The sequence below is a fragment of the Sminthopsis crassicaudata genome, chromosome X, assembly GCF_048593235.1.
Source record: "Sminthopsis crassicaudata isolate SCR6 chromosome X, ASM4859323v1, whole genome shotgun sequence".
NCBI classification, from domain to species: Eukaryota; Metazoa; Chordata; class Mammalia; order Dasyuromorphia; family Dasyuridae; genus Sminthopsis; species Sminthopsis crassicaudata.
Window position 1 is genome coordinate 43850588 of NC_133623.1, and position 26632 is coordinate 43877219.

At 43.4% G+C, this 26632-nt stretch overlaps 1 long non-coding RNA gene across 1 annotated transcript in view; it reads right to left on the bottom strand.

The window, feature by feature from the left end:
- The window catches only part of LOC141548691 (uncharacterized), a 185630-nt gene that overhangs the window by 115120 nt on the left and 43878 nt on the right, over positions 1–26632 (bottom strand). Inside the window, exons 2-5 of the long non-coding RNA XR_012484034.1 lie at positions 26172–26257; positions 14659–14823; positions 14209–14241; positions 7111–7231 (exon numbers count right to left, since the gene is read on the bottom strand). This is a non-coding gene — a long non-coding RNA (uncharacterized LOC141548691). The remainder of the gene's footprint in view (positions 1–7110; positions 7232–14208; positions 14242–14658; positions 14824–26171; positions 26258–26632) is intronic.

Genomic DNA, 26632 nt, shown 5'->3' on the forward strand with positions numbered 1-26632 from the left:
GGGAAGGAATTGTGAGTTTCATTTTTGGACATGTTGAGTTTGGAATACTATTGACACTCACAGATAGAAGAAAGACAAAAGGCAGTTTTCAGAGCAACAGAGCAACCCTAGAGATAGATGAGAGAAGAAAAGCACATAGGTGCCTCTCTCAACCCCAAAATTCTCTAGGAGGTGCTGACAGCAGCACAAGGAAATCTACCCAGGTGCTGGGGGGACAGAGAAGACAAATGGTTCTGAGCTAGACTAGAATGCACAACACAGACCCCTTTGAGAAGGCCATGAAACAGAAATTCTCACAGCCACTGGAGAAACTCTCTGAGAGACAGGTAGGGCCTTAGTGTGAAATAGCAGAGTTGTTTGGAGTTTTAAAAAACTTTTTATATTTTCAACATTCACCCTTGCAAAATCTTGTGTTCCAAATTTTTTTCTTCCTCTCTTCCCCCCACTTCCTTTCTCTAGATAGCAAGTAATCCAATATAGGTTAAAAATGTACAATTCTATAACACATTTCTATCATTACCATGCTGCACAAGAAAAATCAGATCCAAAAGAAAAAGAAAAAAAAAAAAGAGAAAGAAAACAAAAAGCAAACAAACAACAACAAAAAAGGTGAAAACACTATGTTGTGATCCACACTTGGTCCCCATAACCTCTCTCTGGGTGCAGATGGCTCTCTCCATCACAAGACCATTGTGACCTGAATCACCTCACTGTTAAAAAGAGCCACGTTCCTCAGATTGATCATCTCAGAATCTTGTTGTTACTGTGCACAATGTTCTCTTGATTCTACTCATTTCACTTAGCACCAGTTTATGAAAGTCTCCCTAGGCCTCTCTGAAATCATCCTGCTGATTGTTTCTTATGGAACAATAATATCCCATAACATTCATATCCCATCACTTATTCAGCCATTCTCCAACTGATGGAACCGTTTTCAGTTATTTGCTAGGTTTAAGGCACTAAATGTATTGGAAACAGGAAAAACCAAAAAGAAAACCAAAAAAACCCTCAACACTCTCAGTAGAGGCTCCAAGTGTACTAATACTTCCATGGTCCAGCTGTTTGAGAGCTGATACCATCTGCTGGAAGAGAATTGAACATTGGGGAGCAGCAAAGCAATGCTAAGAGTAAGGACAACAGAGAGAAAAAGAAACATTAATTCCTGGAACTAATAGGCAGCAACAGGACCCAGAAAGGACCCGCTACATCTTGGGGAACAAAGCAATGATGGGAGGAAAACTTATGGCACAAAAGCTTTGATGTAGAGGGGTCAAAGAGAAGCCTTCCTGGGGCCAACCCTGGAGTAGTACTGTAAATCAAGGGACCACACGGGTTCTTTGTCAGGACTGAGGCAAAGAATCAGACACATGGGAGGGGAGAGTGATTTTCTCTCAGCTCAGAGGTGAGTTGTTTCTATGGCCTTTATTCCATAAATAAAACTCTTCTCTTTTTTCCAAGCTGTGAGTCTGAGTGCTTGTAAGATCACACAAGAGGATCTGACACAAGACAGCTTCAGTTATTGAAGTTCCCAGGTTCTACACAGGGACAAGTCAGCTCAATGTCTACATACAAGAGAAGACAGCGGAATATACAATATAAGACTAAGACAGGTACTTTAAAACTTCAGTAGGGCAGTGATCTCATAAATGTGAATATTTCTTCCACTGCTCAAAACAGCCACCTTCTCATGCCATGAGATTCTTGTTCACATCTTTCTGTAAATCTACTTGTTTTTGGAGTTTCTGCCTTACAGCCCAGCCCAGACTAAGTAAGTGGAATCTAGTACACTTAACCCACTATGTGTAACAGCAGGCTTCAGACAGCAGAACATTCTTTACCCATCTTTACCCAGGCCTTCCTGCCACCGGCTTGCCATTGCATATTGGACCCCCCCCCCTTGGCTGTGTGCCTCCTTACATTTCTTTTTACATAACTTGTACCAAATAATCAAATCTTCTGGAAAGAGCATGTCAATATACTGCCCTATTTATCAACTCACCGTCTTGGTGACTCCCCAGTCAAAATTCCCTTCCCTAGCCACCACTCTTGAGTATGGATTGTCTTTCCCTACTAGAATGTGAGCTTCCTAGGAACAAGGATTATCTCACTCATATTTCTACCCACTCTGCTCAGGACAGTACCTGACACAGTCAATGCTTTTCTTCCAGCCAGTGTGCTGGAGGTAGCTTGCACAACTGGCCTACCTCCTTTTCTGGTTGTACATGCCCCTGATGAGGATTTGGTCACCAATTACATGTTTTTGTTTTTTAAATTTTATTTAATTTACTTTTTTTTTTTTAGATTATATGTGCACGTTCATTTTTAACATTTTCATGAATCATGTTGAGGAAGAAAAATCAGAACAAAAGGGAAAAACCATAAGAAAGAAGAAAAAAAAGTGAAAATAGTATGCTTTGATCTGCATTCAGTCTCCATAATTCTCTCTCTGGATGCAGATGGCATTTTCTATCCCAAGTCTATTGGAATTGTCTTAGGTCACTGTATTGTTGAGAAGAGCTAAGTCTATCATAGTTGATCATCACATAATCTTTTTTTTTTGCTGAGGCAATGGGGTTAAGTGACTTGCCCAGAGTCACACAGCTAGTAAGTGTCTGAGACCAGATTTGAACTTGGGTCCTCCTGACTTCAGGGCTGGTGCTCTATCCACTGTGCCACCTAGCTGCCCGATCATCACATAATCTTGCTGTTGCTGTGTACAATGTTCTCCTGGTCCTGCTCATTTCACTCAGCATCAATTCATGCAAGTCTTTCCAGTCTTTTCTGAAATCAGTCTAGTCATCATTTCTTATAGAACAGTAATATTCCATAACCTTCACACACCATAATTTATTCAGCCATTCCCCACCTGATGGGCATCCTCTCAGTTTCTAGTTCTTTGCCCCCACGAAAAGAGTTGCTACAAACATTTTTGCACATGTGGGTCATTTCCCCTCTGTTATGATCTCTTTGGGATACAGACCCAGTAATGGCACTGCTGGAACAAAGGGTGCGCAGTTTGATAGCCCTTTGGGCATAGTTCCAAATTGCTTTCCAGAATGGTTAAATCAGTTCCCAACCCCACCACCAACGCATTAGTTGGACATCATTTCTTACACAAAAGTTGTTGTTGTTAATATGCTTCAGTCTGTTTACATATCTTATTTACTCAGAATTTCTGATTTGTTTGGGATCATGCTGTTCTGCCCCAGCCAATCTAGTCATCCAGCATCCTCAGGAGATTACCAATGTTTAAAGGGTATACTTTTACAGCAGGGAAAAAGCCGTGCTCATCGAAAGTACTGTACAAAATCCCAAATGCTACCCTTCTATTCTCTGTCTCCTCCTTAATTCTGGGCCCAGCTCAATGCTCACCTGTAGTGTCTGACCAAGATATGGATACTGAAGGGCTAACTCAAGCAATTCTCCACCCAACAGAAGGTCATATTTTGAGCAAAATAAAGCAAGGGAGGAAATGAGACATATCCATGCTAAAGAAATTCCTCACACTCATGGAGAACATACTGTGCATGGAGTGGCTAGATAGAACTATGATTCTCCCAATGCTCGTGTTTGCAGATGACAGGGAGCTGATTACCCAGAGCCCCATCACTTCAGCCATCCTGAGAGTCAATTTTCCAGATACCTTGGGCTTGTGGAAATGTCATTATTCTTTTCAAGTTGATGGTTGGCAAGTGCCCCTTTACTTTCTATTGCTCCTCAAGTCACTATGTTCCAAAGGCATCAGCTTCAAGGGTGGGTCCTGTCCAAATACCCCTCCCTCCATTCCCTCATAAGCCCTGTTCTATTAACTCCCAGTGTGTCTCCTTGATGATTTACTTACCCAGCCATTTCATGGCATGTGATTCAGAAAATCACAGAATTTCAGAGTTGGAAGGGATCTCAGAATCACCAAGTCCAATATGGATTAGGATAAGAATGTCTCTTCCAAGGAAGGGTGGATAACAACAGGGATAGAGTGCTAAGTCTGGAATCGAAAAGACTTGAATTCAAGTGTAGTCTTGGACACTTACTAGTTGAGTAACTCTAGGCAAATTGAATTACTTAGCTCGTTTGTCTCAGTTTCCTCAACTACAAAATGGAGAGAATCATAGCACCCATTCCATAGGACTGCTATGAGGATCAAATGAGATTATATTTAGAAAATACTTAGCATAGTGCCTGGCACATAGTAGGTGCTACATGAAAATGGATTCCTTTCTCCTTCTTCCCTACAAAGGTTCCCAAAGCTATTTCTCAGAAGTGTTTCTTGGAAGCCTAGTATCTCCTGAGGTAGCCCATTCTACTTTGTTTCTCTCCTTTCTCTCTCCTTGAAAGCCTGGGGATTATTACAAGTATTATCATCCAAACCTAAGTTGAGACTGAAATGAAGATTTCCCTTACACAAAGCTGAAATCTGCTTCTCTGTAATGTCCATTGGGATTAGTACTGCCCTCTTTGACTGCACAATGAGTCTATTCCTTTCCCACACCACAATCCTACAAATGCTTGAACGCAGCTTTCGTAAGTTAAGTTGACAACCATTTATGAAGTGCTTGCTAAGTGGCAGGAAATACCAATAAAAACAGAAAGATAGTCCCTGCCCTCAAAGAGTTTACATTCTATTGGGGAAAACAATAATTAAGAGGGAGCTGAGAAGGGAAGGAAAGGCAGGGAAGGACCCAGTACAAGGCCCTGGTAGAGGAAATCTAGAGAGCTGGCAGTAGAGCCAAGAGAGGGAAAAAGACATGGTGGACCTGTGCTCCCTCCTAAGGAGGTTCTGGGAGAAAACAACCAATTAGACAGAGGAGCCACAGGAGCAGAATGTATGTGACCCTGCTAAGTCTTCTCTTTTCCAGGCAAAGATCCTTAATTCTTTCAACCAAAACTCATACAGCATGGTGTTAAGGCCCTTCATGATACTCTTTACCAAATCCTAGATATTTTCCAGCTTAAAAGTCTCATTCCTAAAATATAATGCCAAGGACCAAACACAATTCCAGGTGCCACTGGATCAGGGACTGGCAGAGTAGGACTATGGAATAGGGTTTTCTGGACCATCTTATTACACTAGCAATTGGTATTGAGCTTGCAATCCATAAAACCCATAGATTTTTGTTAGAACAGCTATCAGCTAGCCACTCCTTCTCCAATTGGTTGTTGCAAATGCAAGAGTCAGGCTTAGGAGGCAGTGTGGTTCAGTGGAAAAGAGCATCAAATTTAAAGTTGGAGAATCCAGCTTCAAATCTTGGTACTACCTCTTAGGGTGGCCATGGGCATCTCACTTAACAAATCTGGGCTTTAGTTTCCTCATCTGTAAAATGACACTGTGGTGACCTCTAAGGATCCTTCCATCTCTAAATCTATAATCCTATGGCCTATTTCATCTTCTTAGACTGGTACCAACATTTTATCCTGTCAAGACTTTGTTGGATGATTTTTATGTCATCCAAATGATATAGCTATTCCTTCCAGCTTTGTATTATCTCCAAATCTGGCAAAAAAAAAAAATCTTATTTATCCAAACCATTGATAAAAATGATAAACACCACAGGGTTCTAGCATTGATCTCTGGGGCTCTCCACTGGAGACCTCGTTGCAAATTGATGTCAAACCATTAATGACTACTCTTTGGGTCCAGCCATTCAACAAGTTTCAAATTTTCCTAACTTTATTTACTGTCTAGCCCACAGTTTTCCAACATGTCCCAAAAAATAGCACGAGAGATCTGCCAAATAGTTTTCTAAAATCTAGGTCAACTGGATCTACAACATTCCCTTAATCTATCCAAATCTATTCAAAAAACAAATGAAGTCAGTCTAAAAGAACCTGATCTTGATAAAGTGAGACTGATATTTTTCGATTACAGTTTCCTTTTCTAGGTATTCACTAACCATTCCCTTAATAAAGTATTCTAAAAATAAAAAATAATACATTCTAGAATTTTCAGAAAAATCTATGTCAAGGTCACTGACTGGGGTACACTTCATTCTCTTCCCTTATTTTGAAAACTGGGCCAGCATTTTCCCTTCTCTCCTCTTGATACTCCATGATTTTTCAAATATCACTGCCAATGTCTCCACAATCACAATGGCCATTGGCATTATAGTTCATCTGGACCTGGAGACCAAAACTCATAAAAACCAGTTAGCTGCTGTCTCAGTAACTTTTTAACTATCCAATTTCCACGATACATTTTTGTTTTGTCTTTCCCAATCTAAATATTATTTTCCTTGGAAGAGAAAAGAGAAGCAAAAATCAGAGTTGAATAGTCCTACCTTTTCTGCATTGTCCATTATCATCATCCACTTCACACCAAGCAACAATCCTATCCTGATTCTGATCTTCTTCTTTTCCCCTATAAAACTAACCCATTCCCCTTTTTGTTGTCCTTAGCTTGCCTTTCCAGTTTCAGTACCATCTGAATATACAACACCACATCGCACTTTTCTATTTATCTTCTTCTGCTGGCTCTTGCTTCTGTTTTCTGTATATCTTTCAAAAAATCTAAGCTAGTGGGTTTTCCTTTTAATCTACTTGGGTCTTTTTAGGCAGTTCTCTCTTCTCCTAAGATATCCCATCTCCCATGCTCCTCCTGTCATCCACAACACTAATGTCTCAAGTCAATCTCTTTATAGGCAATTTTATTTCCAGTATCTAGAGAGGCAAGTATAAATCCATAGAGCAGATTCAAAGTCCAGCATTGACCCAATCTTTTCCCTATTCCCTGGTCTGGATACTTCAAGAGCCCTTTGGCCATGTGCCCTCAGCATTTTGCATTGTCTCTAACCAAGCTGAGCTCATTCCCTCTTGGCTCTTTAAGAGGTTCTTCTTCTTCTGTTTCTTGTACCCTAAACCTGAACCACTCTCCATGCCAGACTAAATTGTGTCATTTCCCTAACACCTAAAAAGTTTTCTGTATATGTCAAGTCTTGATAAATGTTTGATGAATGAATAAATGAATGTAAGCATGAATTTTGTCTCTCATGGAAGAGACTTCTCTTGCTTATCCATTAGCAATTACCTGATTCGGTCATTCACCCTATACACACAAAAGACATCAACCAAACAAAAGAAGCCCCAGATCCCCAGCAGAATGACGTACATACTCACAGGGTCTGTGGAAGCAGCAGATGTCACTGACCAGGAAAAATCAGGCATCCCCTTCTCACTAAGTCTTTGATCTTAGTGAGAAGCCCACAGCTTGAAATGAAGCCACTGACAAATTCCCTTCCTATAAAGAGAAGGGAGGGGACTCTTAGCTTATTAAAGTTCTCAAAAGTATCAAGGCAACAGAATTACAATTGGAAGAGGAAAGATGGGTGACAGGAGAACATTAATGTGCTACCAAAGAGGTATGACAGAAGGGTTTCTATTGTTATTTATTAAAGCTTTTTTTATTTCTCAAAACATATGCATGGATAATTCTTCAACATTGACCCTTGCAAAACCTTATGTTCCAATTTCCCCCCCACTTCACCCACCCCTTCCCCTAGATGGCAAATAGTCCAATATATGTTGAACATGGTAGAAATATGTTAAATCCAATATATGTATACATATTTATACAATTATCATGCAGAACAAGAAAAATAAAATGAAACCCGAAAACAAATGAGAAAGAAAATAAAATGCAAGCAAACAACAACAAAAAGAGTGAAGATGCTATGTTGTGATCTACACTCAGTTCCCACAGTCCTTTCTCTGGGTATAGATGGCTCTCTTCATCACAAGATCATTGGAACTGGTTTGAAGACAGAAGAGTTTTTGTTGTATTGTTTTCAGGAATAAACATGAAGCAAATTCTTTTATCTTTCAGATTTATGGGCATCAAAGTAAAAGAAACTTCATAAGAATTCCTCAAGGCTCATGGATCACAGATTGACAGGTACTCCCAGGACTTTAGAGATCATCTGATACAACCCCCACTCAGTGGAAATAATACAAAGGAACCTGGCGGACCACTCACCAGAGATGATGTCAAAAAAATTCCTGAATATGAACAGACAATTTTCAGATGATGAAACTGAAACTATTTTTACTCATAAGAAAGAGTGTTCCAAATCACTATTGATCAGAAAAATGCAAATTAAGACAACTCTGAGATACCACTACACATCTGTCAGATTGGCTAAGATGACAGGAACAAATAATGATGAATGTTGGAGGGGATGTGGGAAAACTGGGACACTGATACATTGTTGGTGGAGTTGTGAACAAATCCCCACCCATTCTGGAGAGCAATTTGGAATTATGCCCAAAAAGTTATCAAACTGTGCATAACCTTTGATCCAGCATTGTTACTACTGGACTTTTATCCCAAAGAGATTTTAAAGAAGGGAAAGGACCTGTATGTGCTAGAATGTTTGTGGCAGCCCTTTTTGTAGTGGCCAGAAACTGGAAAATGAATGGATGCCCATCAATTGGAGAATGGTTGGGTAAATTATGGTATATGAATGTTATGGAACATTATTGTTCTGTAAGAAATAACCAGCAGGAGGATTTCAGAAAGGCCTGGAGAGACTTACAGGAACTGATGCTGAGTGAAATGAGCAGGAACCAGGAGATCATTATACACTTCAACAACAACACTGTATGAGGATGTATTCTGATGGAAGTGGATATCTTCAACAAAGACAAGATCTAATTCAGTTCCAATGGATCAATGATGGACAGATTCAGCTACACCCAGAGAAAGAAGACTGGGAGATGAGTGTAAACTGTTTGCATTTTTGTTTTTCTTCCCAGGGTATTTTTACTTTCTGAATCCAATTGTTCCTGTGCAACAAGAAATTCGGTTCTGCACACATATGTTGTATCTAGGATACTATAACATGTATGGGACTGCCTGCCATCTAGGGGAGGGGGTGGAGGGAGGGAAGGGAAAAGTCAGAACAGAAGTGAGTGCAATGTTGTAAAAAGTTACCCAGGCATATGTTCTGTCAATAAAAAGTTATTTAAAAAATAAAAATAATTAAAAAAAAAAAGATTCCTAGTTAGGCGTGAATTGCATTAAATGGCCTTTTAGGTCCCTTCCCATGGAAAGATTTTGTGCTTCTGTGAATACATGACAATAAAAGATTCAATATAATTTATGTGGTCAAGACAGTGAGTGCTCTAAATATTCAGAGGACAAGGAGAAGAGTAAGGGCTGAAGTAGTCAGAGGCAGCTTCCTGGCCATGTCTTGAAAAATGGGCAGGATTTGTAGTGGATCAGAAGCTATAGCTTGCTTATGATTGATCCTACAGCTAATGGCAGAACCTCACCTAAAACACAGGATGACTCTAAGTCGATAGGTCTCTTTGTTATAACCTGTTGCCATTCTCTTAAAAAACTTTACTTTAGATTACTATGGTTGGATTTTTCTGCCGAGTTGCATAACTCAATATTAGTCAAATCCTGGGTATCTTTTGTGTAATTTGGAATAGAATTCAGAGCTGTTGGGCTACCTCATTTGATTAAATTGCTCTTAATAGAAAAGATGAACAAAAAGAAAAGAAAAATGGGGGCAGGATCTGGATAGGGGATAAAGAGAGGAGGGAAGTCTAAGATGGGGAGATGATAGCAAGGACATCACAGCTGGGAATGGGATTTTTGTGAGCGAACACTATGCTACATCATGCTTCTTTTGAAAAACAACTAGTTTCATCTTCATTTTTGAAGAAACAGACGCTGCCGCTGCCGCTGCCCCTGCCTCCCCATCCTCCCCACCCCCCTGTAGGGAGCAACAATCCCATTTACTTTGTCAAATAAATGGATACCAAGCAATTCCACTTTCTTTTTGGTCTCAACTTCAAGAAAAGAGCTATGTCTCCTCTGAAGAAGGTTTTGGAGTAGGAATTTGCTCTGAGAACCCTACAACTGCTTCTGGCCTAGGTCCCTTCCAGCTTCAAATCCACGAGCCCTGTTCTTAAATGAAAAACGTAGTCCTGTGACCCCTGAAAGCCCCAGCCTGATCCCAGCCCATGCCCATACTTTAACTGCAGGGAGGGGCAGCAAGGGCCCAACTTCAGCCCTTTAAGGAGCATTGGAATGATTCCTAGCCCATCGGGTACTCAAAGCCATTGTGAACAGCACCCTCATGAGGGCACCGAGGACCAGTGTCCAGGGAGAATGCCTTTCCTTTACAATCCCAGCTGGGCTTGGCTTTAGGCGATTCTTGACAGTCTGAGATGCCAGAGACCTCAGCAGTGGGCCCAAATCAGGAAGGGGCTTTTCCAACGCTCCCCAGGGAGGACACGGCAGAGCTGGGATCTCAGTCCAGACCTTGTGACTCTGAATGAATAACCATTCCACTGCACCAATGGGGTGTGTTTCTAATAGAATAATCCTAATAACTCATCATTATGATAATGGTTGGTGGGAGGCAAAATGGCTTCCCCTTGCTAAACCACCTTCCCCCTCAGTCCATCACTATCCTGCCCCCTTCCTACATTATACCTCAACACCTTAGTACTACATCCAATTTCTCATGGCCTGCCCCTCACTATATCATTTTCCTTTTCTCTAAGCCATCTTTCCTCTCCCTACACTGCTCAGCCTCTCACTATTCTATCCCCTCTGCTCCTCATAACTCTCAGGAAGCCCAAAGGTTACTTTTCCTCATTGGGTGTCTTTACTTTGGGAAACAACTAGGCCCTTCCAATGTCATGTCTCAAAGGCGTTTCTGTTCATTTCTCTTGTTTCCTAAAGTTCCAGCACAGAGCCAAAAGGGATTTAACCCAACAAAGGCAAGGGGCAAGTGTTGGCCATAATGGAACTGGAAGGCACTGAGGTCCTGGGCAATATGATACAAACTGCTTCTGAGCCACTCATTTCCCACCATACCCCCTGATGGGGCCCTTTCCCCTCATTCCCAATGTTGTGTCAGACACAAAAGAAGCTCTCTCCCCCAGCTGGGAACCCATTGGCTCTAGCCCACACTGCAACACCCTCCCTCCCCTTTCTCAGCTCCCCACTTGGACCTCCCCTTCTTACTCTTTCCTGACCCTGTGTTTTGATTACTTCTGTCCAGGAGGTGTTTTGAAAATCTGAACCAACATTGTATTTTATGAATTTGGCAAACCAGAGCATTGCTGCTCTGGGTTTTCTTCTGGAAACTTCTGTGGTTAGTAGGCAAGTCCAAGGAAAGCAGAGCAAAAAAACTGGGATGAAGTGGAAGCACACCAAAAATCTAAGAAGCACCAAGGAGAGCAAATTTAGCCTACTGCACTGGAGATGTGGGCATGGGGTATGAATGGGGAGCTGCCCTTGAGCCCTTGTTGCCCTTCTCAGCATTTGAGAGGCCAAATCACTCCCGCTCCCTCACATGGAACAGAGTCCTCTACTGAGGAACCACATGCTACAATGGAAGGGTGAGCCGGGTCTCAGGAAACCTGGATTCAAGTGCAAGCTTAGCCACTCCTTTAGGCAAGTCCCTTCTCCTATCAGGGACTTGGTTTGCCATCTTCAAACTAAGGGGAATAAATTAAATGGACCTTAGATATGGGGCCTAGGCCAAAGCTTCTTAAACTATGAGTCACAACCCCATATGGGGTCACAAAATATTTAGCAACAGTCAAAGGTATCAAATATTCTGCCCGGATTTCATTCCTCATGTAAATATAAAGAAGCAATCCATTTCATTAGGATGCAAATTTGCTTTCTGTAAAAATGAAGAAGCACATCCATCTCATTAGAATGCAAATTTGCTTTTGTCTTTAATAAGTGGTAAAATTATCTATCCATCAAAGAATTGTTTTCAATTAAATTTCTTTATGACTTATTATCAGTAAATGTTTCTTTTGTATACCTATTTTATATACCTGCATACCTGGAGCCACAGAAAAATTTCTCTGGCAAAAAGGGCTCCTGAATGAGAAAAGCTGAAGAAGCCCTGGCCTAGTCCAATCTTTTCATTTTGGAAAGTGAGGCCCAGGGAGGTCGAGTGAATTGCTTGGGGTCCACAAGCTTCCACAAGGAGAAAGTGGCAAAGCCAAGAGTCAAGGACGGGGTCACCTGACTCCAAATCCAATGTTCTTCACACCTCAGTCTGAATTAAGATTCAGTTCATCTAAGGAGCTGGACCTTTGTACCTCTCATGGTTAGTTAAAAATCAAAAGGACCCCCCAATGGGAAAGCACTTAGAACCTGAAAGTGGAGAGTTTTTGCAATCGTTTGTGGTAATGGTCACCTGTTTCTGAATTTGTTCTCTTTTGGGGAAATGTGGTTAAAGTACACGCCCAGATTAGACTTTTAAGGGGAAAAGGAAGAGGCAAGGTCACAAAAAGAAGTGCCATACTCAGGGAGGGTGGCAGGAGAAAGTGGGTTGGGGACAGGATTGTGGCTCCAGTCCTGCCTCCTATTGCTTGGCCTTGGGCTGGGGGTGATGAAGTGTATGAACTCTGGGTCTTTTATCACACCAGCTGGTGGTACCCCAGTCTTCTACTTGACCGCCTGCTCTTCCTATTCCCAGGCAGCTTCCAGCTGCCTGATCCCCACAGCTGCAAGGGGCCCCTTGGAAAGCTGAGCACAAAAGGGGATTTGCCCCAATTTGCCATACTTGAAGGAGTCCCCTCCCCCTCTACAACTTCCCGGTTTCTGTCTGGTCTTCTCTCACGTCAGGCCTGGTGTTCATTTACAAAGGGGGGAGGGGGGCACAACAAAGGAAGGAGAACAGAACTAATGGCCAGGAGACTTTTAGCCCCAAGAAAACTCCATTTTACAAGTATCTAATAAGCAATGGCTAGACACTGACTAGGCAGTGGGGATGCACAAAGACCCAGTGCAATACATATTCATTGGGCTCCTGCTAGGTTGTTGATCAAATCCAAGAATTGTATTCTAGACAAAGTTTCCAGTTCTTGTCTGACCCTTATTCCTTGTCCTCCTTGCCTCCTGCCCCTTGGCTCCTCTAGAGCGCCTAGATGTCTTTGTGACTGCAGCCAAAGGACTTCCCCTCTCTGGGCTTCAGGTTCTGCTTTGGTGAAATTAACGACTTGGCCCGGATGATCTCTACATTCTCTTCCAGCCCTAAATCTGGGATCCTATGGCTCCCAAGTTAAGTTGTATTAAGTTGCCATCCATCCTTTTAAAACATAGGGTGGTCATGACCTTGAAACAGATATATATATAAATCCATCAATATGGGAGGTATTACACATAATTACATAATCCTAACACATCCTTATAAAAATCATCATTTATTTTGCACCAGATGACCGTACGAAAGCAAACAGTATAACTTGGTCTATTGGGCACCTTAGATCATAGGGTATAGTGCTCAAAGGCACCTTAAAGGCACATAGAGATGCGACTAGTTGGCCTCTGAGCTTCCCTTTCTTCCACTGAGTGATTCCATGTCCTTGTGCATTCCCACCAGTCAATTCTTGAAAATGAAGATGATGGTGGGAGAAAACTTCAGACTAGGATCAGGGATTGTCCTACCGCCTGAGAGGGGACTTTCTAAGGCAGAACCTTTGAGGCCCGAAAGTCATGGAGGAAGAAGCCAATAGACACCCACGGCTGCTTACCTTCCATTGAGTGATTCTTGGATGGCAACTTGAATTGATGTGTGTGCGCTCAGTTTTAAAGGGCATCAGAACAACCTTGGGACAGGCATGCCAGGGAAATATTGTCGGCAAAGCCTGGAACATTTTGGTGACTCAATAATAGCTATGTGCTCAGGTAGCATGTTGTCCCCCCCACATACACACATACACACACACAGAGTGTTTCCTCTCTTCCTCAGTTGGATCAATTGTTTGATTCAGAGAGGAGAGAACTGAGATCCTATGAGATAAAGTAACTTGCCAAGAACACAAGGTAAGTGACATGGCTGAAACTGAACCCAGGTCTTCCAGCTCCCCAAATAGTGTTCCTTCTGTTTCCACCATTCTGCCTCCCCTAGTAGTTGACCAAACAGTTGGTAGAATGAAGCAAAGTATTTGTACCAAAGATCCATAAAATCCTAGGGCTAGAATGGAATTTAGAAACCGAGTCGAATCCCATCACTTTACAAATGATGAAAAGGGCCAGAGAGGGAAAATGATTTGGCCACAATTACACTACCAAGCACGACTTGGTGGGCACTACTAAGATTTGAATGTAGACTGATGACTTGGGTCCAAATCCCAAATTAAAGCTCTACTTCAGCTTGGGGCTTTACCCTGGTTATAGCCAATAGGGTAATGGAGAATAGTATCTTTGGGGAAGAGTGTAGCCATACTTACCAGAGAGAAGACCGGCATGGATGATGAGAAGTCCTGGAAGAATCAAAAATGTTATTCTAGACAAGGATTTCAATTCTACTTGTCTATCCCTCTTTGCTACCCCCAGAGCACCTAGATAGCAAACAGCTTGAGAGTGTAGGATATGTTCTCACATTTTCTTTTTAATTTCTCAATAGTATTTTATTTTTCCAAATCCATGTATAGTTTCCCACATTCATTTTTGTAAGACATTGTCTTTCAAATTTTTACCCCTTCCCTCCCTTATCTAGCCCTCCCCAAGACAGCAAGCAATCTAATAGAGGTTAAACACCCACATTACTCTTGATTGGAGTCTACCAAAAGGAATTAGTTGGTCGTGCTCCCTGTGTGCCCTCAGCAGCATCCCCAGCCTCTCTCTGCTTGCTCACAGGAAACTTAGATTCTACCCCTCTTGAAAAAATGTTGCTTTACCTCTTATTTAGGGTCTCAACTCCTTGGAATTTTTCCTTTCATCAGAAGGTGAGAGAGTAGTGAAAAGTTCACAAAGCAAATAGCAGGATGACAACAGGCAAGGACTGCATAATCCTCAGACCAGATGATCAACCCTCCAGTAGTCACATCTTATGGGATCTAGAGCTGAAAGAGACTTTAATGAATATCGAGTCCTTATAATGAAGAAACAGGAGTCTGAGAGGTAAAGGGACTTACCCAAGTTCACACAGCTAGGAAGTCACAGATTTGGGATCCAAAACCCAAACCTGACATTCCTTTTACTCCAAATGCAAGGTTGGTTCCAACCCCAGTGAAATAAGGCGGCCTCGGACAGGACAGTCACAAAGGTCCCTTGTAGCCCTACAAATGGCGTGATTCCACAGAGTCACTGACCCTCCTGATGGCTAGAAGAGCCTCCAGTGCAAGGGTCTAAGATAGGCCTGCTTTCTTACTGCCTGCTCTCTAGTTAATCCACCGCCATCTGTCTTTATTTTGCTGACTCACTGCTTTCATTTGGGTTGGCAGTGAACGCTAAGCTGGCTCCAGTCTTTAACTGTTTGCAGAGGGCTGAGATGGATGGAGAATTAGGAGACCAGCATTCATTCCTTGGATGAAATCCTACCCAGGTACTATAGGCCTCTTGTCAAGGGGCTGAGGCCAAGGCCCCTGAATTTTGACGGATGGTGGAGATTAAGTGTAGGGTAACACATCATTTAGTCTGATTGCGGGGCCAGACTTCTCCCTAGTGCTGCCAAATGAGCTGGGAGGTCATGTGAATGGTCTGCCTCAGGGTGGGGCCCATGGTACCTTTTAATCAGAACAAGGAGGGAAGGAGGGTGCTCCAGACCCTGGCCCAAGGGGAATGGGAGGAGGGGGAAGGGGGATGACTTCTCTACTCCCTTTATTTCCTTTAAGCCTCACCTCATCTGTGAAATCTCCATTGACTAGCTCCACTCCTGCAAGGATCTTCCCCATATATTCCCTCAGTACTTGTGTTTTCAGTCCACACTAGACCTTCTCACTCATTGCTATGTGACCCGAAGGATTATTCCTTAGCTATTTCCTGATTCTCACGTGCCCAAACTGAATGAAAGCTCTTGAAGGGGAGGGGTTGAATGGCATCCTTTCTGTGTACAGTACCCAAATTAACATTAGGCACAAGTAAGCACAGAATCTTTGTTGAATGAAGAAATGGAGTTCCTTGTTAGAAATGGTTTCCTTTCCCCTACCTCAAGCCAGGGAAGATTTAAGGGGGCTTTGTTTCTCAGATGGGCTTGTCTCAGACCAAGACTAGCCCTGCTCTCAGGTATCCTTGGTATGCAAACCCTGTGGCTACCATCACCCTAACTCCTTCCACGAACTGCCTCCTTCCGGCTGCCCTTTGACTCTGTGGCACTTATAGCCACTCTTTCCTGGAAGTCCAATGGAACAGCCCAGCTCACGTTAAGGAGTGAGCTTCTAGCGGGAACTTGTCATACCCACTACAAGGGTGGTGATCTTCCTGCAGAAGATGTGACTTTAGGGGGGATTCAGAGGAAGCCAGAGAAGCCAGGAGGTAGCAGTACAACAGGAGAAGCCAGGGCCAAGAAGCCTTGCTACCACCAAGAGCACTGTTTCTACTCCTAGAACTCAGCCTACGGTGTCCCACCTCCACATCCTTGCTTACATACTGTGTTTCTTATGTCTCTATCTCTCCATACCCCTGCACCCCCTTAAAGAGCAACTCAAATGTGATCTCCTCCAGCAAGCCGTCTTCGATCCCCCCCGCCCTTTCCCTCAGACCTCACATAGCACTTTGGCATGTCTCTAAGGTATTTATGTAATATTATGTATTGGAATATCTTTGTAACATCTCTTTTTGATAGAATGAGGCCTCCATAAAGGGACCCAAGTTTCATTGAAACTTTTGATCCTCCCCAGAACTTAGTCCTGTTCCCTGAACGAATACTTTTTGAACTGAAGGTTTTGCAGATTGACACACAAAGATAGTCACAGTCATAAATTATTAGTGCTGGAACTTTGTCCAAGAGTGGGTGGAACTTTGTCCAAGGTCATATAGCAAGGTCGTGGCAAATCTGGTCTCCAAATTTCCAATCAAGTGCTTTTCCCTCTACAGCACATTAGCCCCATCGACTCCATCCAATTTGAGACACATTTATTAAGTATCATCTCTGTGCTTCTTTCCTTTCTGGCCCTGGATGAAGTATCCTCTTCCAAGGAGGTCTTCCAAGACCTCCGGCCAAGAGCTAGTGAAAACAACAAGCTAAGAAGATAAGATAAAAATCTGAGTGAATCTATCCTCTGAAAAAGGCCATAGAGCCTGCTTCTTCTAAGAGGGATGTGGCTCTGGGATCATGCATGGTGTGCTCTGACCATTGGATTTGCTCCCTGGTGTGGCCTGATCGATGCAATGACTGTGGCCCAGGCCATTGGGGATTTTTTTCTTTTACTGTAGTTGGCCCCAGTGGAAGAAAAAAATATGCCATTCATCTTGGGAAAAGCTTGCCAGCATCCAACTCACCAAATGAAAGAGCAGCTGAACAAATTGAGTCTAACCCACAGGCCCAGAATGAGCGAAAAAGCAGGCCAAAAAGAATTCAGGCAAAAATTTTAAATTGGAGTTGAAAATATAGCCAACTGTACTCTTACTCAATTTCTTTAAATATCCAATCCTCCCTTGCATCTTCCAGGAATCCTCTCCCTGTGAAGCCAGGCAGAAACAACACTGGGTATCTAGTCCTGCCCACATATGAATGAGAATATTGTCTAACGGAGCCCTAACAGTTTGGCTGAAAGTTCCCCGAGGGAAAAGTGGGGACCAAATTTTTTTTGCAATATTGAAGGGGACTTTGGGGATCATCCGGTCTAACCTATTGAGTCAGTTCCTCTACACACTCCTCAAGTAGTCATTCAGCCTCTGCCTTTCTCAAGGGAGCTCATTCTACTTTGTTAAGAAGGTTTTCTTGGTCCAAAAAAAAAAAAGAAAAAAAGGTTCTCTTCCACTGAAATCTTCAATCTTCCTCCTTCCTGCCCCCCCAAGTCTTCCTTCTGGGGCTCAGTAGGGCAAATGCTTTCACATGTCAGCCTTTCAAATACTGAAGATAATGATTGTGTTCCCCCTGAGTGTTATCTTCTCCAGTCCCTTCAGTTCATCCTCCTATAAAAGAGTCTCTCCAGGGTTTCAATGTTCTTCCTAAAATATGCTATCCAGGACCAAACCCAATATGGCAGGCAGAGTTGGCCCAAGGCAAGGTAGAGCAGGATCACCTCCCTCCAGAGCTGGGGATATTTCTTTTCTTAACACAATCCAAGATCACAGCTTTCTTAGTGGTCCTATCAAACTAGATTATAGGTTACAAACCTGTTGAGTCCTAAGTGAACCATTGGGCTTCCTAGCAATTAATTTTTCATGCCTTCAATTCCTGCTCTATAAAGGGATGATAATAATAGCATAAAAGGTTGCAGAGCAGCATGATGTTATAGTCATACACACCAGAAAAACTGCCATGTAAAGCCAGTTGAGCTTCTGGTCCAATAAAAAGCCCACATCTTTTTCCTGCTATCTAGCTAGGCCTTCCCATCCTGTACTTTGACAGCTGAGTTTTTGAATTCCCAATGTAGGGTTTTGCATGTATCCCAATTAAAATTTATCATATCAAAAAAATCTATGAAGCTGGCAAGATCTTTGTGGACCCTGAGTGCTATTTGTGCTGTCTCTCCCAGTTTCATGTCTTTACAAATGTGGTAAGCATGCCATCTATGCTTTCTCATAAATCGCTGATGGAAAGTCATTTATTCTTCTCAGATTGCCGGTTCTAAACCTTTTCCTCTCTTTTCAACCACCAGCCCAAGCCTCCCTTCTTCCCAAGCACTTTTATGCCTCTAATTTTAGTGGAAAAACTGAGGGCTTCCACTGTAACCTCCCTTACCTCCCCTAGGCTGTAACTCCAATCCCTCAGCTCATTCCCTCCCTTTGCTTCAATCCCTAAGGAAGAGGTGGTCCTTGTTCCTGTCCAAGCCTTATTCTTGGGCCTTTGACCCCCTGGGGTTCTATTCTAATCTTGGCTCATCCCAGAATTTGCCCCACTCTACTGGTTTCTTTCACAAAGCCTACAAATATACCAGGTCTCTCCCTCATCCCTCTCCCAACCTGGAAATCCCTGCCAATTAATTCCCTTCTCCTTTCCTGGCTCCACTGTCAAGCTCCTCACTAGTTATTCACTTCTCAGTCTCTTTCTACTGTCTCCCAGCTCAACCGTGATTTCCCTGCTAAATCTCATGGCTCTGCCTCACTCTTTGCCCACCCAGGCCTCTCCTGAAGCTTCTGCTCCTGTTGTCCATCCCCTCTTCCTGGCGCTGCCATTCTCCCTTAGTTTCCATAACAGTTTCCTTTTGATAGTTTCCATCCATTGAGCAGAGGGTAGATGTAGCCCAAAGTTAGGTCCTAAGGGCCCTTTTTCTTAATGTTTTGGCTCAGTCTCGATAATTTCCATAAATTCAATTATCTTCTCTTGGCAGATGACTCTCAATCTGCAGAACCGGCCTTAGGTTCCTCCAGAACTCCAGTTCTATGCTGCCAAATGCCATCCAGACACTTGCACTGGCTGACCCAAATGGGACACCGAGGAGGATGAGCTCCTTGGGAGGAGAAGCTTACTTCTCTCTGTGTGTCTTTAATGCTGAGCACAGCTCTTTGTAAATGGTAAGCATTTAATTAGGAGCAGCTAGGTGGCACAGTGGATAGAGCTCAAGGCCTGAAGTCAGGAAGACTCATTTTCCCGAGTTCAGTGAGATATTTCCTAGCTGAGTGGATCTGGGCAAGTCACTTCATCCTGTTTGCCTCAACTTCCTCACCTGTAAAATGAGCTGGAGAAGGAAAGGGCAAACCACTCCAGGACCTGATTAAGCCACCAAATCAGAGGACGAGGGTTTGAGTCCTTGTTCCAGTTCTTTTGCTTACTGATGTCATCATCTGTAAGATGGGTTGGCTGACTCTGGAAATCCCATTGTGCTGGGCACGTGAACCTATACATCCATGTATTTCTTAACTGAAGGGGAGGAAAAGTCAAAGCAGACCTGGGGGCCTGAGAGGATAAAGCAACAAGCGACCAGTCAAGGAACATTTATTAAGTACCAGAATGAGGACCTGAACCCTCTTCCTCCAGAGTGGCAGCCATGAGGGGACAAAGGAAGGATCTACGCAACATCATGAAAAATAAACGAACTGGACTTGGTGACTTCATATTTGCTGGTTAAGTAAATAAGTAAATAAAATTACGTAAATAAAACCCAGTGAGGCTGAGTTCACGGTTTTGAATCCCGAGACAGTCAATTAGTAAGATAGTTCATAGCTCCACTTCCCTCTCTGCCCAGAGACAATCAAGAAAAGGCCCAAAGAGTATTCTTTTTCCTCTTCTGGGGAAGATTGGGGAGAAAGGCCAGCAGCTTGGGAAGTGGAGGAAGAAGCCTGGATGTGGCACCTTCTCTGCATTTCGGCTGGTCTGTTCTTTGGAAGTCATACCACAATGAATGGACACCTCTCATCTCAGAAGGAAAGACTTGGCAAGTCTTGGAGGTAGGGGAGGCAGTGATGCTGCTGTGGACTGGTGGAAAGCCCTAGGTCTGAAGTCAGGAGCCGGGGGTTTGAATCTCAACTTTGCCACTTCCTAACTTGGACAAGGCCATTCCTCTTCTGGCCTTCAGTGAAATTGGGGGTAGGGAGGAGTGGGAGAGGTTGGACTGGATGCTGTCTAAGGCCCCTTCCAATGCTAAATCCTGTGACGCATTCCATGTCTGCTGTCTTAATCCCAAGGCCCAAATGTGGCTCCCGAGCACCTGGGGGTGTCACATAAGACCAGCACCAAAAAAACCTTAGCCATTCCATTCCACCTTCAGTCTTTCTTTGGTTTAAGGAGGGGCAGGGTGGAGGGGAAGCTATGGAACTTTTCAAATCCCATTTTCCAAAGGCTAAACCAGATATGTTCTGTGTCTCCTGTGCCGAGTACATTAGTCTGGGTAACATAAACACTGCTAGGCTACAGCTGTCTGCCAGCTGCATTGTTGAAGCCCATTTCAGGGGGCATGACAAAACCTGTCCGTAACTGTCACAGATGAGAAGTGTGAGCTAACGAATGGTCCCAGCTGAGCCCAGAGCCCAGCTGAGTTATTTCGGTCTTAGGCATTAAGGGAGATTTTTTTTATTGGGTAACAAATCTTCAATGCTTCAGGTCCCTCCAAAGACCCCAGGGTGGAGTCTACCCCCAAAGCCCCCCACCAACAGATCCCAGATTGGAGTTCATCCCTCAATTCCCCCTGCCCCCCAAAAAACCTAATTCACTCCAGGGATATTACTGATTGGAGCTGAGGAATGCCTGGGTTGGGACAGTGAGGAGGCAGCTCAACGGGGATTTTTACAATGCGTGCCTTCTCGTGTTCGCCTCTTGGCCGTGGCATTTGGAGCAGGCCGGCAAATCAGTTACATGCCAGGGCCGGTCAGTATTGAATGACCCCACCAACAACAGTTGGCTTGGCCTTGGAACCCTACTATTCCTGTTGGCCTTTGGCATTATCTTGCTTGAGCTCACTGTCACCTTTTCTACTCTTTCTATTATTACTCGCACAAGTCACGTACATGGAGCCATGTCCAGGTCAGGGCCGAGAGAGGCAACACAAGACCAGATGTAGCCAGATGAAGGCCAGGGCTTAAACAGCCTCCTCAGTTATTCTGCACAAGGTCTGAAGTGAACATTACTTCCCCCATAATACCTCAGTAATTCTTGGGGAAATGGATTCCTGGTCTCGGGCACTATCCAAGCGCACTCACTTGGAGCCATTTGTTAGGCAGGGTCACAAATGGGAGAGGGGAGTATTCAGTCCGAGGGATGGTTATAATTATAATTACTTAGCATTTAGTTAGCACTACCCAGGGCTGACCTTGGTTATAAGCAGCTGCCTACGTGGTGTGATGAGAGGCAGCTGTAATATCCTGAAAAAGAACCCTGAGCTGGAACTAGGGGACCTTGGCGTCAATGCCAACTTGGTTACTTACTAATCCAGCCTCTGCAGCCTAATACTTATGACCATGGACAAGTGATTTACCCTCCCTGTGCCTCAGTTTCTTCATTAATAAAATGAGGAGTTGGACTAGATAGCCACTGAGCTACTTTCCAGCTCTAAAAATAGGAGACTTTCATCCAAACTGTGTGACTTTGGGCAAGGAGCTTTCCCTCTCTGGGTCTCAACTTCCCCATGTGTATAAGACCACCTGTACTCACTAGCTCCAACTAGGGTTGTTTCTAGCATCCGATAGTGTGGTGTCCAGAAAACTGAATTGGAAATCAGAGGACCTGGCTTTGAACTTAGCCATTTCTTAATTGCGTGACCTTGGTTATTAGTTTCTTCACCTGTAAAATGAAGGCACTGGACTTCTAAGATCCCTTGCAGCTCTGAAACTATATTCCTATGATCTTAGGATCCTCTCATCTCTCCCTCCTTAGCTCACAGTGGAAGGAGTGTGGACCTGGAATAGGGAGCTCCAAGTTTAAATCTTGGATCTGACACTTTATCAGCCACTAGACCCTGGATATGTCTCCGAAACTGTTTCCTTGACCACAAAATGGAAACAATGATACAACGTTGTTGTAAGAAACGCACTTTTGTAAATCTGAAAGAGTCACAGTAATTAAATGGCTACAGCCCTTCCAAACAGGCAACTGATGGCAACAGTATCACTGCGCCTGGATCTCCGAGAACTATTTCCTCAATCTCTAGCATTTACCTTTCCCTAGGAATGTTGCTTTTGGAGCAGATCTGATGGATGAGCTTCAGGTCTAATGAGCAGAAGTCCTGTAAGACCCAGTCAATTCAAAGGGCTGAGGCTTTCTATGAAATGCTCATGAGAACCAAGAAAGCTGGCTGTGCGGCTCTGAGATCAACTGGTTTAAAAACCAGATCAAACAGCAATTCCTCCTCGCTGAGATGTGTCCAAAATATGCCAAAGGATGTGACTGATTCCATTTTTAAAAATTAGTCTTTGGATCCAAGGATTTCGAGTTGGGAGAGACCTCAGAGAACATGCGGTCACCCCCTTATTTTATTAAGGAGGGCCAGAGGACACAACCTAGCCAGAGTCGAAGGGTTGATAAGGAACAGAGCTAGGATCCAAACTCGGCTCTTCCAACGCTAATCCCCCCGATCAAGTGACAAAAATCAGACAAACTTCTTTGGTGGATTTTTGGATGTCATATAGACACAAACAAAAACCAACAAAAAGCAGGACTGCATTTTCATTTTTCTGGTTTTTGTTGTTGCTGTTGTGGTTGCTGTATAAGCACAGCTGGAGAAGAAGGATTAGGAGTAAAGATTCCATCTGGAAAAGCAGTGAGCACCCAACAGCAGGCCCGGGTTCTGCCTGGAAGGCTTGCGGGCCGGGCGGCACTGCCATCCCCCCAGGCTCCAACAGAAGGGTCCTGCTCACCTGGAACTGGTTTTCAATCTGAGGGTGAGCAAGCTCTTGGGTCAGTTCAAAGACAGCAGGGGGGGCAGAAAAGGGAAAGGATACAGATTTTCATTCTGTCAAAAGGCAGTTTGTGGCTGGTGAGCTTGAGGTCTGTTTGCCGGCTGACCAGAACCCCAGGATGAAAGGCTCCAGTCCCATCTCCTGTTCCCCCTGCACGTGGAAGAGTGTGACCCAGACTAAGGCTTGGCTGCTCAACTCTGAGGAAAATGGAAATGAAAAATGAGAGTGGGCCCAAATGCTTTATAGATTCCATTCCATTCTCTGAGATTTCAAAGATTCGAAAATGTGAGCGGCCCTCATGAAAGAGACAAATATTGATACTCAACAATCAACTTCTATAATAATAAGGAGAAGAGCACAACCCAATTTCAAATAAGCAGAACAGATGTTTGTCATGTGTTACAAGTTAAAAATCATTCCATCATGTGGTATCTGTTAAAAGTAAGCATGGGATTTGGTATATGTTTAATATTAAAAAACTCGCAATAAAAAAAGACTCTAGAGGTGAAATTTAAACAAGCGCATTCTGAAATAATCTGTAAAAAGTGGTCTATATCTCCACATTTGTCCGTAAGAAATGAAGAGGCCTATGGACATCAGCATGGCCATGGTGGGCCAGGTACAGAAGTGCAAAGGAAGAGAAAGTGGTTTCCAACATTGGATTGGCTCCAAATGGGTCTTTTCCCATCTTGGGAGTTTGCTCATCAAAGGACAGGATGCCAGGGCTGGTAAGGCTGAAGGAATTCAAAATCACCATAATTTTATGTAGCACTGACTTCATCCATTGCATGCAAAATGCTATTCTTGGGTGAGGGTGGGGAGGAGGAGAGAGCCATAAGTTTGTGATAAGGCCCAGTCCCTGCTGCCTTCATGGAGCTTCCAGATCAGGGGTCAGCAAACTACAGCTACTACAACCCAGCCAACAGGCCCGTTGCCTTTACTTAAAAAGCTCCGAATTACTCTCAGCTCAGCCACACAAAACCAGGCAGGGAGCCAGCTCTGGTCCACAAGGCCCTCATTTGCTGACCCTTGTTTGAGAGGGATAAGACACAAACAGATAACTAGCTTACCCTCCAGGATGTATTATATGATAACTAGATTGGAAGGGAATAATAAAATGCCATGTGAGGTTCCTTGGTTGGGGAGCAGAGGGCCGATTGTGATGTGGCTTTATCTTCCTTCTGACACCAGAATAAAATATCTCAACCTGTCCTGGAAGGTTCAGTTGAGGAAATTGCAGACATTTAACTCAGAGAAGAGATGACATAGGGAGAGAGATGATTTCTGTCTTCAAGTATTTGAAGGGACCTTATTATGAAAGAGGGATTAGATCTATCCTTCTTAATGCCAAGTCACTCAGTCAGTCCATCAACAAGCAGTCACTCTGTACCAGGCATTGCTAAGCACTGGCCATACACAGAAAGGCAAAAAATAGTCTCTGCTCTTAAGAAGTTTATAGCCTAATGACCAGAAGCAACAGGTGGAAATTGCAGAGGCAAATTTAGGCTTGATGTCAGTTTCCCAAAAAATTCACAATGAGCCATCTCAGGAGATCACTGCTTCTCCTTTGTTGCAGGTTTCCAAGTAGAAGCTGAATGACCACTAATGAGGTGTGTTATCAAGGGGGATTCTTGCTGAGCTGCCAATTGGGTCCACTCTAGCCTTGACAATGTGTAATTCTTTGCTTCTAATCGGGTAACCCTGGCCCAAAGGATAACTCCAGCCAACCACCTTCACAAGATGAGATACTTGCCACTCAGAAAGTGAAATTCAGTAGGAGATAGGACTGTCAGTCCAGTGTCCTTTTAGTATCCTGGATCTAGGGACAGAAAGCAGGGAAGAAGCTCAGCAGGTACTATGCTAAAAGACTCTGCTAGACTGAACCTGTGAAGCTTCACCATAGCCCAGGCCTCCAATTCTGTTGTATAGTGTGGGGGGTGGGGAGAAGGGGTGGGGTCCTCAAGTAGTCAAGCCATGAACTCCAACTGATAAGTAACAATTTCCACACTTGATGAGACAAAAGAGGAGACCCCAAACTAAACACCACAGGTACTACTAACCTTCTATTTCCCAGTCATTCCTCCATATCCTTCTAATTCTCAACAAATATTCTCTTCATACCACATGACCCACTCTATAATACTATATACCTACGTCACAAGATCTTTTCTGACATAGGGAGCCCAGGCACCTTTGATGACTTCTAAATTTCTCTGGTTCATTTGTCTCTACTAGGAGAAATCTGCGGATATCAGTATTTAGCATTCCCCCTTTGGCTACACCAGCTCCCCTCAAAAGCACTTAGCTTTACAAGGCATCAAACATAGCTCAAGTTCTATTTACATAATCAAGGACACAGAAAGAATCCTAACTCAAATTCAGAGAAAGTCAGGAGGTTCCCTTTCCTCCCCTGCAGTGGATCTCTTTTCTCCCACTTTAGAGATTTTCCCTGTGATTCAAAGTATCTAGCTCTACTTCTTTTTGGGGGGTAGAAAGGCAATTTAATAATTTTATTAACAAGGCCGATCGATTATTAAAAAGAATGGTCATTTGGCCATCTCTTTTAGACCAAAGACAAACACTTTATCAAGGATTTCTTGGAATTTGTGAGGGAGACAATTGGAAAAGAGAAAATGGAAAATCAAAGGGGACAATCCCCTTTTTTAAGTGGACCTTACAGATAAAAGACAAAAGGAAAAAGTAAATGTCTCCCTTCCTCTAGATACAAGTGATTCAGTGCTGTGGCTCTGGTCTGTCCTTCTCCAGCTCAGGTCACTTATACAAGTTTCCTATCAAATTGATCTCAAAAGAATTTACTTTGCTAACAGGTAAGATAATGAAAATTTAGCTCCACCTCTTTAGCTCCACCTCCTTTCACTCAGTGGGAAGTTACACTCCCAGACTGTATCATGGTCCATTGTGTCGCTGTCTTGCTCCTTAGTTGCACTTTGCTGCTTTCTGCTGTTTGTCTTACCTTTGTCTGAATCTCCCTAGAAGCTGTTCTTTCTTCCGAAGGAGATGGCACAGGCTCCTTAACAGTTGAATTGTTTATGGGAATACCTAGAAACAGAACAAAGCATGTCAGAGTTCTTTCAAGATTGTGAAAGTACAATGGCTCCAAGCTATTTATTGTTTTTGGATTTTTGTTTACTTCAGGTGTCATATTCTCCTACCCTTCAAAGATACTTTTCAGATATTATACAGGGAAGGGGCAGCTAGATGGTGCAGTGGATGGAGCACCAGCCCTGGAGTCGGGAGGACCTGAGTTTAAAATCCAGCTTCAGACATTTTACACGTCCTAGCTGTGTGACCCTGGGCAAGTCACTTAATCCCAATTGCCTCACAAAAACAACAACAAATAAATTTAATAGGAAAGATCTTCTATAATCCACCTGCTCCATTCACCACTACTAAGACTGTGTGTGTTTGTGTAAC